Source organism: Notamacropus eugenii, chromosome 5 (assembly GCF_028372415.1).
Source record: "Notamacropus eugenii isolate mMacEug1 chromosome 5, mMacEug1.pri_v2, whole genome shotgun sequence".
Classification (NCBI taxonomy): Eukaryota; Metazoa; Chordata; class Mammalia; order Diprotodontia; family Macropodidae; genus Notamacropus; species Notamacropus eugenii.
This window is the reverse complement of record NC_092876.1, coordinates 74,478,418-74,493,755: the sequence shown is the minus strand read 5'-3', so window position 1 is coordinate 74,493,755 and position 15,338 is coordinate 74,478,418. Positions and strand designations below refer to the sequence as shown.

At 37.7% G+C, this 15,338-nt stretch overlaps 1 protein-coding gene across 4 annotated transcripts in view; it reads left to right on the top strand.

Annotated features, from left to right (window-relative positions):
• The window catches only part of YBX1 (Y-box binding protein 1), a 31,697-nt gene extending 31,205 nt beyond the window's left edge, over window positions 1-492 (top strand). For 2 of the 4 annotated variants that reach the window (XM_072609727.1, XM_072609724.1), the window contains one exon: window positions 131-492. The gene's annotated coding sequence lies outside the window, so the exon portion shown is untranslated. Of the gene's footprint in view, window positions 1-125 lie in introns of all 4 variants that reach the window. The other 2 variants (XM_072609726.1, XM_072609723.1) reach the window with 1 other exon arrangement.
• Window positions 493-15,338: the final 14,846 nt, after the last annotated feature.

Below are 15,338 nucleotides of genomic sequence, written 5' to 3'. Positions count from 1 at the left end.
GCTCTCTCTTAGGGGATGTTTAGATAGCATACTTAGGTGAGATTGGGCTGGGATGAGGAGTTGACTTTTTAATCAATGTGATGTTCCCCTACATAATCTGACGAGGACCTTTGTTTCTTTTCTAGTTTAGTCATCATACAAGAAGAAAGAATATGAAATTCCAGCAATAATAAGAAATGAACAAAAGATTTGGAACGGAAGACCTAAGTGCTTGCTTTTTGCTGTTGACCAGATAACTAGAACTCTCTGCATTAATCTATGCAGCATGGGGTTTTTATTATTTTTACCTAAAGAAGTCTCTTTTTGGGAATGACAAACATGTTTTTTAAAAAGCCTGGTTTTCTCAATACACCTTTAAAGGTTTTTAAATTGTTTCATATCTGGTCAAGTTGAGATTTTTAAGAACCTCATTTTTAATTTGTATAAAAGTACACCTGATTTTTTCAAAAATCCACAAACTGCAAGCACCTGTTAATAAAGGTCTTTAAATAATTTTCTGTGCACGTCTCTGGCTTCTTCTGATGATGTTGATAACTGGTGTTAACAGCTGTGTGTTAGCTGTACCAAGTTGTGTTGCAAATGGCTCCTTCAGGCCATTTTTTGTGCATGAGAGATTTTAACCTGGTAAAACTTCTTAGATATTTTGCTAGCTGTGTTTCATTATGGTTGCTTTTCTTTGTAATTCTATTTATTTTATTTTATGCATTTAAAAACATTCTGAGACAGGTCTGTGGGCTTTACCAGACACACTTGACAGTATGTGGGGGTTACAGAGGGTGGGTCTCCCTGACATAGTCTTGCTTTTTCCCCTTGGAATAATGATAAATTATCCCCAGGCCATGAGATCTATTAATGATACTGGAAAATGAACAAAGCAAGAATGTATAAGGAATCAGTTTTTTCAGATGTTATGGGTAAAGGGAAGGAATATCTGAGTGGATCAGATTTTTTTTTTAATTACCCAGAGTCCCAAAAGTCTTCAAATGTTGATAAACCATATTGGGGGGCAGGGGGGATCTTAGGTTGTTGGTTTTTTGTTTTGTTTTGTTTTTGGTCTGGGTATTAGTGTTCAGTAATTTCAGTCGTGTCTAACTTGGGTTTTGTCAGCAAGGATACTGGAGTGAATTGCCATTTCTGACTTCAGCTCATTTTATAGGTGAGATAACAAGTCCCAGGGTCACATATCTGTTGAGTGTCTGAGGCCTGATTTGAACTCCAGTCTTCCTGACTCTAGTGCAGTGTTCTATTTACTGCACTACCTAGCTGCCCCTAATTTTGGTGGTTAAATGTTTATCTTTTTCTATGCTGGGTCTGAATCCTCATCCTGACATTTGTAGAACGCCAATAAGATGGAGCATCTGAAGACTGCTGGGAGCTTTGAGTAGTGTTATAAATAACATTGATATTCTACAAATAGAATCACGAAATGAATTGGATCTCAATTCTTAGGTGCCTCACCTTCACCACCTACCCTAAAGCAGTCATTTTGTATAATTATGGATGGGAAAAGCAGCCTGGAGACAGCCAGTCAGCCCCTAGTCTATATGATAGTAAAAGAAAATTTAATCATGGTTAATAGAAGTATGGTGTTCTGAGAGAAGATAATTTCTTCTTGCATCAAAAGCATTCAATTTTGGGTGCTGTGATTTAAGGAGGCCATCTGGAGGTGAGTGGTCTTGGATAATGGGAAACAGTGATGGTTGAGGGTGTTTCAGCCTGGGAGGAGGGGAAGGACGTAACCACCATCCTCAAATCTATTTGAAGAATTGTCTTGAAGAGAAAGTTGAAGTATTCTTTTGGCCCAGGAAAAGCAAGTTTGAGGAGCAGATATGAGCTGTCAGGTGATGAATTCTCCATTGCTAGAGGATGACCACCTGTTGGGTGTAAAGGAGATTGTGGCTCAAGTATTGGTTGAACTAGACCTGAAGTTTCGATTCCATGATTTTGCAGCTAATTTATAATTTCCAGCTCCAGTATTCTATGATTAAATCTTTTTCATTTGTATATGATGGCTACATTTTTTCCCTTTCATTGCATCTAAAATTGGTTTTTTTGGTGATTTCAGGGCTGCAAGAAGCACATTGGGATAAAACCCTTTTACCTATCTATATTGGTGGTTGCAATAAAAATCCTTAGAAAACTTAAGACCTCGGTGGTTGCTTTAAGAATTAGAGAGGAAGGGCCCCTGACAGTTTTCTGTTCTATATGAGACAGAAAGAGGGAAGAAGAGAAATCCTGATCAATGGAAAATTTGGACAGCAGCTAAGTCACTGGAAGAGTCAAAGGTAACTAGTGGAGCTAGGGTATGGTGCCAGTTCTGAGAGGTATTTCTAATGTCCCATGCTGAACGTACGACCTACCAACAGCTGCCCTAAGTTAATGGACAGCTGTCTTGAAACATCCACGATATAATTTCTAAGAATGCTTTCTATAGGGAAATGCAAACTTAGTTCCAGATTAACTGGATGCCCATTGGGTTGAGTGGGGGTAGTATGGTGAAAGAGAGAGTACTGAATTTTTTATGAGGTTCATTTCTGGCATATATAGGACTTGTGTCACTTTTCAAGTGACACAGTAGATAAAACAGTGGGTCTGGAGTTGGGAAGATCTGACTTCAAATCCATCCCCAAATACTCACTTCGTGACTGGGAACGTCACTTTCTGTTTGTCTCGATTTCCTTATCTGCAAAATGGGGATCATGGCACCTACCTCCAAGGGTTGTAAGGACCAAATGGGCTTTGGAAAGTACTTAAAGCATAGTGCCTGGCATATACTAGGCAGTATATGGCTGTTTGCTATGAATGGTAATCAGAGTCTCTAAAATGGTGACAACACTTCGACTACTGACCACACAAGGTTGTGAGGAGAGCACTTTATAATATACAAGATATCTCTTAACTTTTGTTGATAGGAAATGTTTTTCAGTGGTTTCTCGGACTTTTCATTCTTAGGTGGACTGGTCGTGAGAATGGGAGTGACACGTGCTTAACAATTTTGAGTCTAGTTAAACTTACAGCAGGGATCTCTGCAGGGCCTTGTCACATAATGGCTAAGTAAAGTCATTGCTCTCTAGAAATTGGGAGAACTAGTTCAATTTATAAAAATTAAGCACCTATGATGGGCAAGGCTTTTAAAATTTCAGTATTACCACCAACCCTTAAAGGAATTGCTGCAGAAACTGTGCCAGTGATTATTGACTGTTTTCCCCCAAAATCAGTTGGGTGGAGGCACTTCAAGCTCATAAGTACCAAGCAGACTAACTGATGAGGAAAAGATAGCATGCTGTGGGGTAAATAATATTGCCATTAAGATAGCTTCAGAATCACAAATGGCCAAACATTCCTTGCCTCCTCTGTGTGATATCCAGACACAGTATTTGCACAGGAATCCAGATAAAAATGAGCATCCCTCTGTTAAAGGAGCTTGTTTCCTACCACAGTGAGAACATTTTAACCAGTAAGTGAAGTGGTGAGCGTGAGGATGTGACCCAACAGCAAGGAAGAACTTGAGGGTCTGTAAAAGGGAACCAGAGATTTTAAAAGGTGGCTGGATGAACAGCGTAATAGGCATGGGCTGAGGAGAGGCACTAGGTAAGTTTGTGTGATGCCAGCAGAAGGACAAGATGCCTTAGTTATAATGTCATATATGGGAAGGCAAGTACACCAGCTTGGCTAGACTATAGATATAATGAGCCTTGTAAAGAAGCCTGGGACCACATTGTTGTGAACACTAAATGCCAAACAGGCAGGTGTTTTGTGTTTTTCCTTTAGAGCTATCCATTTGGCAGTAACTTGAAGAGAATGTATTGGAGAGATACTGAGGCAAGCGAGTGACTTGCCCAGGTTCATGCAGTGTCTGAGGCTAGATTTGAGCTCTAGTCTTCCTAACTTCAGACCCAGGCTGCCTCAATGGATATGGTCAAAGAATATAAGCAAACATCTTCAGAGAACTATTAACTCACATGCAAGACTCCTTCAAACCATTAAGAAGAGGTGCAAATAAAAGGAACTCACCTCATACCCAGCCGCTTGGCAAAAATGATAAAAGATGAAAATAGTCCAGTGTAGAGGGACCATGGAAAGGCATGCTCATCCACGTTGTTGGTGGAACTGTGATTGGTCCAAGGATTCCAGAATTAAGCTTTTTCTGTTTTAAAGTGACTAAACTCGGTAAGTAATACTATTATGCCTTAATAAATGATGAATAGGAAGATTCACAAAATCATGGAAAAACTGACATGAACTTAGCTACTCTGATAAATATAGTAAACCAAGGTAATTCCAAAGGACTCAGTGGGAAAAATGGATATAATATTCAGAGATTTGGTGCTCAGAGACTACTATCTGCCTCCATGGACAGCATCCTGCCACAAGAGAAAGGGGACCAGACTTCCTGGGGGCACCTGACCTCCAGAAGTTAGGTGATGTGGATCCAGAGAGGATATTTAATGGCAAATAGGAAAAATTCATCATGAAGAGGGCAAGTGTAGTAAACTATAATCAGGGACATGGCAAAATTTCTGGATAATACTTTTTTTGCTGCAGGAATTGATACGTAGGGGCAAGATCTAAGACAATAACATAGAAACTTTAGTAAAGAGAATTCCAAATAGGTACCTTAGAACAGTGGTATCAAACTCGTATAGAAACATCCTTTAGGCTACATACTGACTTAGAAAACCACAAATGTTGTGCTTATGTTGTAGTATATTTTTAATGTATTATTGAAAAAAAAATCTGGTTCAGCAGCACTTGGGAATTTTGTGGGCCTATAGGCCACAAGTTTTATACCTCTGCTTTCGAAGCTTTAATTCCATGAGAAACATAGAGAAGAATAGGAATAGGAATCATAGGAAGAATAAATGAAGATAAGGACCATAAATCAAAGGGCAAAGTTTAGAAAGAAAAGGAAGAGAATTAATGAAAAAGATAAGGGAAAGAAATCTTTTCTTAGAAAAATTACAGAAAAAAACTTAAAACCTAATAAAGCAAATTTGAGGAGAGATAGGATGTTTAAACGAGAGTGAAAAGGGGAAGAATTAGATAACTAGGTCAAAAGAAGAAATAAGTGTAACTAAGGAAAGGAGGGGGCAGATAGAAGTGAATGTTTAAGGGCAAGAGATAGAGAGCCTCTGGAAATAGGGTCACCTTAAAATAGATTAAAGAAAAGTAACTGAATTTCTGTCTTTACAGGGGAAAGGCAACAAAAATATTCAAATTTTAAAAAGAAATGGAGAATATATAAAGTAATTTAAAATATGAATGAATTAATCCAAAAAATGGATCTTTTGTTTACAATCTTTTGTTTAAAAGAAACACGTTCTTTAAAATGAAAATATACACAGAATAAAAACAACCAAATAGATCAAAATTTATTATTAAATAAATTTATTATTGTTATGGGTGAATCAAAAAAAAAAACACGAGTTGTAATCATACTATCAGATAAAAAACAAAACCAAGAATTTATAAACAAACTACATTCTAAAAGAACAAACCAAAGTCTGTATTAAATGTATATGCTCTAAAATCCTTAGCATTTAAATTTATAATACCACTTTTTACCAAAAAATTAACCATTAGGCCACAGATATATTTCAAATAAATGTAAAAAAGTGGAAATAGTAAAAATATCCTTTGCAGACCATGATAAATAAAATAGAATAATAAATTCATAGGGCAAAAATAAAAGACTCAAATACAGACAATAGTGACATCCTAAATATACAAATACATCAAAGAGAAAATCATACAGATAATTATAATTATGAAAGAACGTACCAAAATTTCCGGGTTGCAGCTAACACAGCCCTCAGGGATTGTAGCAGCAAGCACCCTGCATACACTGGAGGGCCTATTGCACGAGTTCTTAGATTGCTTTTCTAAAAGGAAAGCAACTTTTCAGGGTCAACGCTCTTCTTTAATTACATATCAACAGAAAATAAAAGCAGAAAAATAAAGACCAACAGATAGGGCTTCCAACTGTCTGACCATAAGCAATACGTACATCACAAATCAACAGACACATTCAACTATCTGACCATTACATACATACATGCATGCATACTTATCAGAGAGAGAAGCACCAACATCTGGGTTTTCAAAGCCAAGGAGGAGGGAGGTGCTCCTTAACGGCTACCTAGAGTCTCATCTGGCACATGAACCTTCTTCCAAAGAGTAAGCCTCAAAGCAAAACCTCACCTCAGAGTATATATACACTTTTCAGAGCCACATGACCCTTGTGACCCAGTGCCTCATTAGAAATTAGCAAAAGGTACCTGAGGCCTATTAATGGGAGGGGAAGATCTTTAATTAACATTAGAGGAACAAAATGTAACCCTAGGAACATACACTAACAAAATAGAGAAGATAAACGAATTGTACATTTTTTTTTAAATTTAGAAAGCCAACAACAAAAAACAAAATAACACAAAAGACAAATGTTGGAAATTGGAGAAATAGATAAACTGGAAACCAGAAAAATTATAAAAATAATAAAAGTTCTTTGAAAATAAAATTAATGAACCATTAGACATCCACCTAAAAAGAAGAGGGCAGAAAATCATCAAAATAGCAAACAAAGTGAAATCACTACAAAATCAGAAGAAATGAATATCAAAACAAACTATGCACAACCATATGCTAACAAATAGACAAATAACTTTAAAAATATAAAGTACTTAAACAGAAGACCAAATAATATATTCTCAGAAAAGAAAATATAACTGTTTTTAGCGCAATTACAATGATTATAGAAATGCACATTAAAACAACTCTGAGGTACCACCTCACACCTATGAGAAATAACAAATGCTTGAGAGGATAAGGGAAAAATTGGTACATGAAAGCATTGTTGGTGGAGCAGTGAACTGGTCCAGCCATTTTAGAAAACAATTTAGAACTATTCCCAAAGGACTGTAAAACATTGCATACCCTTTAGCATACAACACTACTGCTAGGTTTGTGTCCCAAATAAATAAAGGGAAAGGAATCTATATATACAAAAAAAAATTAGCAGCTTTTTTTGTGATGGCAAAGAATTGGAAATTGAGGGGATGCCCATCAGTTGGGGAATCACTGAATAAGTTATGGTATATGAATGTAATGGAATAATATTATGCTATAAAGAATGGTTAGGGGAGAGAGGATGGTGTCAGAAAAACATGGCAAGATCTACGTGAACTGATACAAAGTGAAGTGAGAAGAACCAGGAGGTCATTGTGCCCAGTAACAGCAATGTTGTGATGATGAACAACTGTGAAAGTCTTAACTACTCTGATCAATATAATAATCTAAGACAGTTCCAAAGGAATCATGGTGAAAAAATGTTATTCACCTCCAGAGAGAGATTTGATGAACTCTAAGTGCAAATTGAAGTACAATTTCCGGTTTTTTTTGTTTTAATTTGATTTTTTTAAAAAATTACCTATTTTTAGATTATGGACATTCATTTTCACAAAATTTTGAGTTCCAAATTTTCTCCTCTCCCCTCTCGCCACCCCATAACACCTTGCATTCTGATTACCCCTTCCCTCAATGTGCCCTCCCTTCTATCACACTCCACCCTTGCCTTATCCCCATCTTCTCTCTTTTCTTGTAGGGCAAGATAAATTTCTATACCCCATTACCTGTATTTCTTATTTCTCAGTTATATGCAATAACAATTCTCAACATTCGTTTCTAATACTTTGAATTCCAACTTTTCTCCCTCCCTCCCTCCCCACCTATCCCCACTGAGAAGGCAAGCAATTCAATACAGGCTATATGTGTGTCGTTTTGAAAAGACTTCCATAATAGTAATGTTGTGTAAGATTATGTTGCCCTCTATCCTACCCTGTCCCCCCTTTATTCTTTCATTTGATCTTGTCCCTTCCCAAAAGTGTTTATTCTAGTTACTCCCTTCTCCCATTTGCCATCCCTTATCATCCCCCTCATCCCACTTCTCCCCTTCTCCCCTACTTCCCTGTAGTGTAAGATAGATTTTCATACCAAATTTAGTGAGCATGTTATTCCCTCCTTAAGCCATATGTGAAATAAGCTTCACTTTTCCCCTCTCACCTCCTCCCTTTTCTCTTCCATTGAAAAAGATTTTTCTTATCTCTTTTATGAGTGATAATTTGCCCCATTCCATTTTTCCCTTTCTTCTCCCAATATATTCCTCTTTCACCCTTTAATTTTCTTTTTTTTTATAGATATCATCCTTTCTGATTCAACTCAACCTGTGCTCTCTATCTATGTGTGTGTATGTGTGTGTTTGTGTATATAAAATCCCTCCACCTACCCAAGAGAAAAGTATCAGGAGTTAACAAAAATTATCTTTCCACGTAGGAATGTAAACAGTTCAGCTTTAGAAAGTCCCTTATGATTTCTCTTTCCTGTTTACCTTCATGCTTCTCTTGATTCTTGTGTTTCAAAGTCAAATATTCTCTTCAGTTCTGGTCTTTTCATCAAGAATGCTTGAAAGTCCTTGAAGTATTATACTCAGTTTTGCTGGGTAGGTGATTCTTGGTTTTAGTCACAGTTCCTTTGACTTTTGGATTATCTTATTTCAAGCCCTTTGATCCCTTAATGTAGAAACTGCCAGATCCTGTGTTATCCTGATTGTATTTCCACAATACTCAAATTGTTTCTTTCTGGCTGCTTGCAATATTTTCTCCTTGACCTGGGAACTCTGAAATTTGGCCACAATATTCCTAGGAGTTTCCCTTTTCAGGTCTCTTTGAGGAGGTGATCGGTGGATTCTTTCAAGATTATTTTGTCCTCTGGTTCTAGAATATCAGGGCAGTTTTCCTTGATAATTTCACGAAAGATAATGCCTAGACTCTTTTTTTGATCATGGCTTTCAGGTAGTCCCATAAATTTTTTATTTTAATTTTTTTAAAAATTTATTTATTTAACTTTTAACTTTCATTTTCACAAAATTTTGGGTTCCAAATTTTCTCCCCATTTGTCCCCTCCCCCCACCCCAAAACACCGAACATTCTAATTGCCCCTATCACCAATCTGCCCTCTCTTCTATCATCCCTCCCTTCTCTTGTCCCCATCTTCTCTTTTGTCCTGAAGGGCCAGATAACTTTCTATACCCCATTACCTGCATTTCTTATTGCAAGAATAATACTCAACAGTTGTTCCTAAAACTTTGACTTCCAACTTCTCTTCATCCCACCCATTCCCTTTGGGAAGGCAAGCAATTCAGTATAGGCCATATCTGTGTAGTTTTGCAAATGACTTCCATAATAATCGTGTTGTGAAAGACTAACTATATTTCCCTCCATCCTATCCTGCCCCTCATTGCTTCTATTCTCTCTTTTGATCCTGTCCCTCCCCAAGAGTGTTGACTTCAAATTGCTCCCTCCTCCCATTGCCTTCCCTTCCATCATCCCTCCCCCCACCCTGCTTATCCCCTTCTCCCCCACTTTCCTGTATTGTAAGATAAATTTTCATACCAGAATGAGTGTGCATTTTATTCCTCCCTTTAGTGGAATGTGATGACAGTAAACTTCATGTTTTTCTCTCACCTCCCCTCTTTTTCCCTCCACTAAAAAGTCTTGCTTGCCTCTTTTATGAGAGATAATTTGCCCCATTCCATTTCTCCCTTTCTCCTCCCAATATATCTCTCTCTCACCACTTAATTTCATTTTTTAAAGATATGATCCCATCCTATTCAATTCACTCTGTGCTCTCTGTGTGCGTGTGTGTGCGTGTGCATGTGTGTGTGTGTAATCCCACCCAGTACCCAGATACTGAATAGTTTCAAGAGTTACAAATATTGTCTTTCCATGTAGGAATGTAAACAGTTCAACTTTAGTAAGTTCCTTATGACTTCTCTTTGCTATTTACTTTTTCATGCTTCTCTTCATTCTTGTGTTTGAAAGTCAAATTTTCTTTTCAGCTCTGGCCTTTTCATCAAGAATGCTTGAAAGTCCTCTATTTCATTGAAAGACCATTTTTTCCCCTGAAGTATTATACTCAGTTTTGCTGGGTAGGTGGTTCTTGGTTTTAGTCCTAGTTCCTTTGACTTCTGGAATATCCTGTTCCACTCCCTTCGATCCCTTAATGTAGAAGCTGCTAGATTTTGTGTTATCCTGATTGTATTTCCACAATACTTGAATTGTTTCTTTCTAGCTGCTTGCAATATTTTCTCCTTGACCAGGGAACTCTGGAATTTGGCCACAATGTTCCTAGGAGTTTCTCTTTTTGGATCTCTTTCAGGAGGTGATTGGTGGATTCCTTGAATACTTATTTTGCCCTCTGGTTCTAGAATCTCAGGGCAGTTTTCCTTGATAATTTCATGAAAGATGATGTCTAGGCTCTTTTTTAAATCATGGCTTTCAGGTAGTCCCATAATTTTTAAATTGTCTCTCCTGGATCTGTTTTCCAGGTCTGTTGTTTTTCCAATGAGATATTTCACATTATCTTCTAATTTTTCATTCTTTTGGTTTTGTTTTGTGATTTCTTGGTTTCTCATAAAGTCATTGGCCTCCATCTGTTCCATTCTAATTTTGAAAGAACTATTTTCTTCAGTGAGCTTTTGAACCTCCTTTTCCATTTGGCTAATTCTACTTTTGAAAGCATTCTTCTCCTCATTGGCTTTTTGAACCTCTTTTGCCAATTGAGTTAGCCTATTTTTCAAGGTGTTATTTTCTTCAGCATTTTTTGAGGTCTCCTTTAGCAAGGTGTTGACCTACTTTTCATGCTTTTCTTGCATCTCTGTCATTTCTCTTCCCAGTTTTTCCTCCACCTTTCTAACTTGATTTTCAAAATCCTTTTTGAGCTCTTCCATGGCCTGAGCCCATTGCATATTCATTTTGGGGGTACTGGATGCAAAAGCCTTGACTTCCTGTGACAGTATGTATTGTTTTTCCTCATCTGAAAGGATGGAAGGAAATACCTGTTCACCAAGAAAGTAACCTATGGTCTTATTTTTGTTCCCCTTTTTGGGGCATTTTCCCAGTCAGTTACTTAACTTCTGAATCCTTTGTCAAGAGGAGGGTCCTAGTGCTCCTCGTCCCTCCAGTACTGTGCTCAGGGCTGAGATTCAAATCAGCTGCTCAATTCCCCCAGGGGCTTTGGGTGGGGGTGGGGCCACCACTCAGGGCTGAGGTGTGTATATGCATACACATATGCATTCATATATATGTACATATACACACATATATGCATATTCATATATAGATATATACACACCTATACATATATAGATATAATAGATATAGATATGTGTGTGTGTATGTGTGTATACTGCAAAAAATCAGAAAGAAAGAATTCAAGTACTAAGGAGCTACCATCAGGATCACACATGATTTAGCCACCAGTACTATAAAGGAGTGAAGACCTTGGAATACGATATTCCAAAAGGCAAAAGAACTGGGCTTGCAACCCAGAATAACTTAACAGTAAAACTGAATGTAATCCTATCAGAGGAAAATTAACCTTTAATGAAATGGAAGACTTTCAAGTACTTGTAATGAAAAACAATAAGAGCTGAATAGGAGACTTAACATATAAACACAAGAGTCAAGAGAAACATAAAAAATTAACGATTGAGCAATCATAAAAGACTAAACAAGGTTTAACTGTTTACGTTCTTATGTGAGGAGATGATGCATATATACCTTCAGAACTCTATCATTATCAGGACTCTTAGAGAAAGTCTAATTAGATAAAATCCTAGGACTGATTCTATTATGTTTTTAAATGGAAATGGAGGGGGAAAGGAATTCCCTAAAAGGTAAAGGGAGAGCTAGAATTGGGATAATTATTTCACATAAATGAGATGTGCAGGTAGAAATCCATACCTTAGGGAGGAGGAAAATGCAAGGGAAAGAGAAAGTGGTAACACAAGCCTTGCTCTTATCTGAACTGGTCAAAGGAGAAAAGAAAATAAATATATATCATAGTTGGATAGAAAAAATACATTTCATGGGGGGAGAGGAGGAAAATAATTAAGTGAATGAGAGAGAACAAGAAATAGAATAGATTAAGGGAGATTAGTCAGAAACAAAACAAACTCTTAAAGAGAGGGTAGGAAACAGAGAGAAGGAAAAGTATAACAACATAAGATGAAGGGAAATACGCAATTAGCAATCATAACCATGAATGTGAATGGGAAGAACTCATTCATTAAAATGGAAGGAGATAGCAGAATGCAATAGAAACCAGAATCTGATAATATGTTTTTTACAAGAAATACACTTGAAACAGAAATGTATACATAAAGGGCTGAACCCAAAACTACTGTGCTTCAGCTTAAGTAAAAAAAAAAAAAAAAGTAAAAGTAACAATAATAATCTCAGACAAAGCAACAGTAAATAATCAACCAAATAAAAGAGAAAAAAACTTGCATTTGTTTCTGAAAGATACCATAGATAATAAATTAATGTAATGTAATTAAGTATATGGACCAAATGGCATAGCATGTCAATTCTTAAAAGAGAAGTTAAGAGACTGGAAGGTCTACAGGAAGGATCTGTTGCACGGGACTGGAGGAGTGCACAGGGCACAGGATGTACCAGCATAGTCCCAGTCGTGGCAGGGTCGAGCAGGAACCCCCAGGCGAAGCAATGGCTGCACTACGGAATCTCAGGCATATCATCCCAGGATGGGAGTCCAGTGGAACTGGGTGAGAGACAACCGTGGAGCCCCAGGTAAGTGCAGCAGCTCATCCTGAGACTATCAGCCCGCAGATTAAATGTCTGTAAGTCACCTATTTGAACTTCCAGGAGCCAAGATGGTGGAGTGATCAGTAAATACTCTACCCCTCCCCTTGTTGACCTTGAAAAACCCATAGAAGATTTCCCCAGGAAAAATTCTGGAACATTGAGATCAACCAAAGGGGCAAACAGTCTCTTAGCCCGTGAGGCTAGGAAAATCACAAAGGGTAGGTCTCTCTTACTGTGGCTGAAGGGGACCAGTGCAGGACTGGAGCTGTCCCAGACAGTATCACTTCAGTGAATCGGGATGAGATCCTGAGCCCCAGGGGGTTAGACCCCAGGACCTCAGGCATGACTCACCACAGCCAGGGGAATGGAGAAGACACTACTGCAAACACTAGTTCACCAACCACTGAACCTGCCTGTGCTCAGGAGAGGAGACCTCCTGTGGTCAGACCACCCTCCTCCACACTTAACTAGCTCCAGGGTAACTCCAGGGAAACTCAAAAAGACTTCACCTGGCCTCTGCTTTGGCACATCAGCCAGTTCAGCACCAGGTAAGCTACAGAATTCTAACCTCGAGCTGAAAGAACCAGAGGCCACAATACACAAAGCCTCAAGTTCTAAACACAAGAATAATGGGACAGAGCCCCTTATGTCCCAGAAGCAGAGATCCACTTTAAAAGCCAGGAAAAGCTCATCATGAGCAAGAAGCAAACCAGAAAAGATAAGACCATAGAATCTTTCTATGGGGACAAGCACCAAAACATGAATACCAAAAAGGGCAGCATTGAGACTGCACTCCCATCTGAAACTTCAGAAGGGAATATGAACTGGTTTCAATCCCAAAGAACATTCTTGAAAGAGCTTAAGAAGGATGTTAAATGCCAAATTAGGGAAGTGGAAGAAAAATTGGCCAATGATTTTAAAAATATGAAAAAAGAAGTCATGGAAGAATTTAAAAGGAAAATTGGACTAATGGAAAAGGAAGAACAAAACCTAACTAGGAAAAATTGGCCAAATGGAAAAGGAAGTACAAAAACTAACTGGAGAAAATAACTCCTTAAAAGGAACAATTGAACAGATGGAAAAGGAGATGCAAAAATTAACTGAAGAAAACAATTTGATAAAAATTAGAATCGGGTAAGTAGAAGCTAATGACTCTACGAGACATCAAGAATCAATCAAACAGAATCTAAAGAATGAAAAGATAGAATAAAATGTAAAATAACTAATTGGAAAAACAACTGACCTGGAAAATAGATCCAGGAGAGAAAGTCTAAGAATTATTGGTCTACCAAAAAGCCATGATAAAAAAAATAGCCTGGACAATATCTTCCAAGAAATTATCAAGGAAAGCTGCCCAGAAGTCCTAGATCCAGAGGGCAAAAGTCATCTAAAGAATTCACCATTCACTTCCTGAAAGGGAACCCAAACTAAAAACACCAAGGACCATCATTGCCAAATTCCACAACTATCAAGTGAAGGAGAAAATGCTGCAGGCAGCCAGAAAGAAACAATTCAAATTTTGAGGAGCTACAATCAGGATCACACAGGACCTTGTAGCTTCTACTTTAAAAGATCAAAGGGATTGGAATGTGATATTCTGCAAGGCAGAGGAGCTGGGACTACATCTAAGGATCAATTACCCAGCAAAACTGAGCATAATATTTCAGGCAAGGAGATGGACTTTCAGTGAAATAAGGGATTTCCAGACCTTCCTGCTGAAAAGGTGAGAACTCCATAGAAAATTTGATCTTCAAACACAAGTCTCAAGAGAGGCATAAAAAAGTAAACAGGGGGAAAGAAACTTGTTATTCAACATGGACAAACTGTTTACATCCTTCTAAGGGAAGATGATACTTGTCAGTCTTGAGAATTGCATATTTATTATGATATATAAAAGGAATATACATAGATAGAGGGAGTGGGTATAAAGTAAATGATTCAGTGATAAAAATGTGCTTTAAGGATGTAAAGGGATTGTAATGAGAGATGTGAAAAGGAGGAGGAAGAGAAAGATAAATTACATCACAGGAAGAGGCACAAAAATATACTAGAGTAGAAGGGAGGGAGATGAGCATTGTTTGAGATTTGCTCTCATCTGATTTGGTTCAAGAAGGGAACAACAAACTCAGTTAAGTATAAAAATCTATATAGTTCTATAGGCAGTAGGAGGGGAAGGGGAAAGAAAAGGGAAGGGAGGCTAAAAGGGAGGGAAGAAGTAATAAGGGAAAGGGGGAGTAAAAGGGAGGAGGGCTGAAAGAAGTGAAGGAAGACAGGGAGGCAATGGTCAAAAATTAAAACTCTATTGTGGAGAGGAAGGGAGAAGAGAGAACTAAAAGCATAAACAGGGGAAAAGAGAATGGAGGGAAAGACCCAGATAGTAATCATAACTGCGAATGTGAATGGGATGAATTCTCCCATAAAATGGAGATGGATAGCAGAATGGATTAAAAAGCATAATCCAACAATATGTTGTTTACAAGAAACACATTTGAAATGGGGATACACACAGGTAAAGGTAAAAGGTTGGAGGAGAATATATTGTACTTCAGCTGATGTAAAAAAAGCAGAAGTAACGATGCTAATCTCAGACAAAGCAAAAGCAGAAATAGATTTAATCAAAAGAGATAATAAAGGAAACTATATCCTGATAAAAGGCACCATAGACAACAAAGCAAT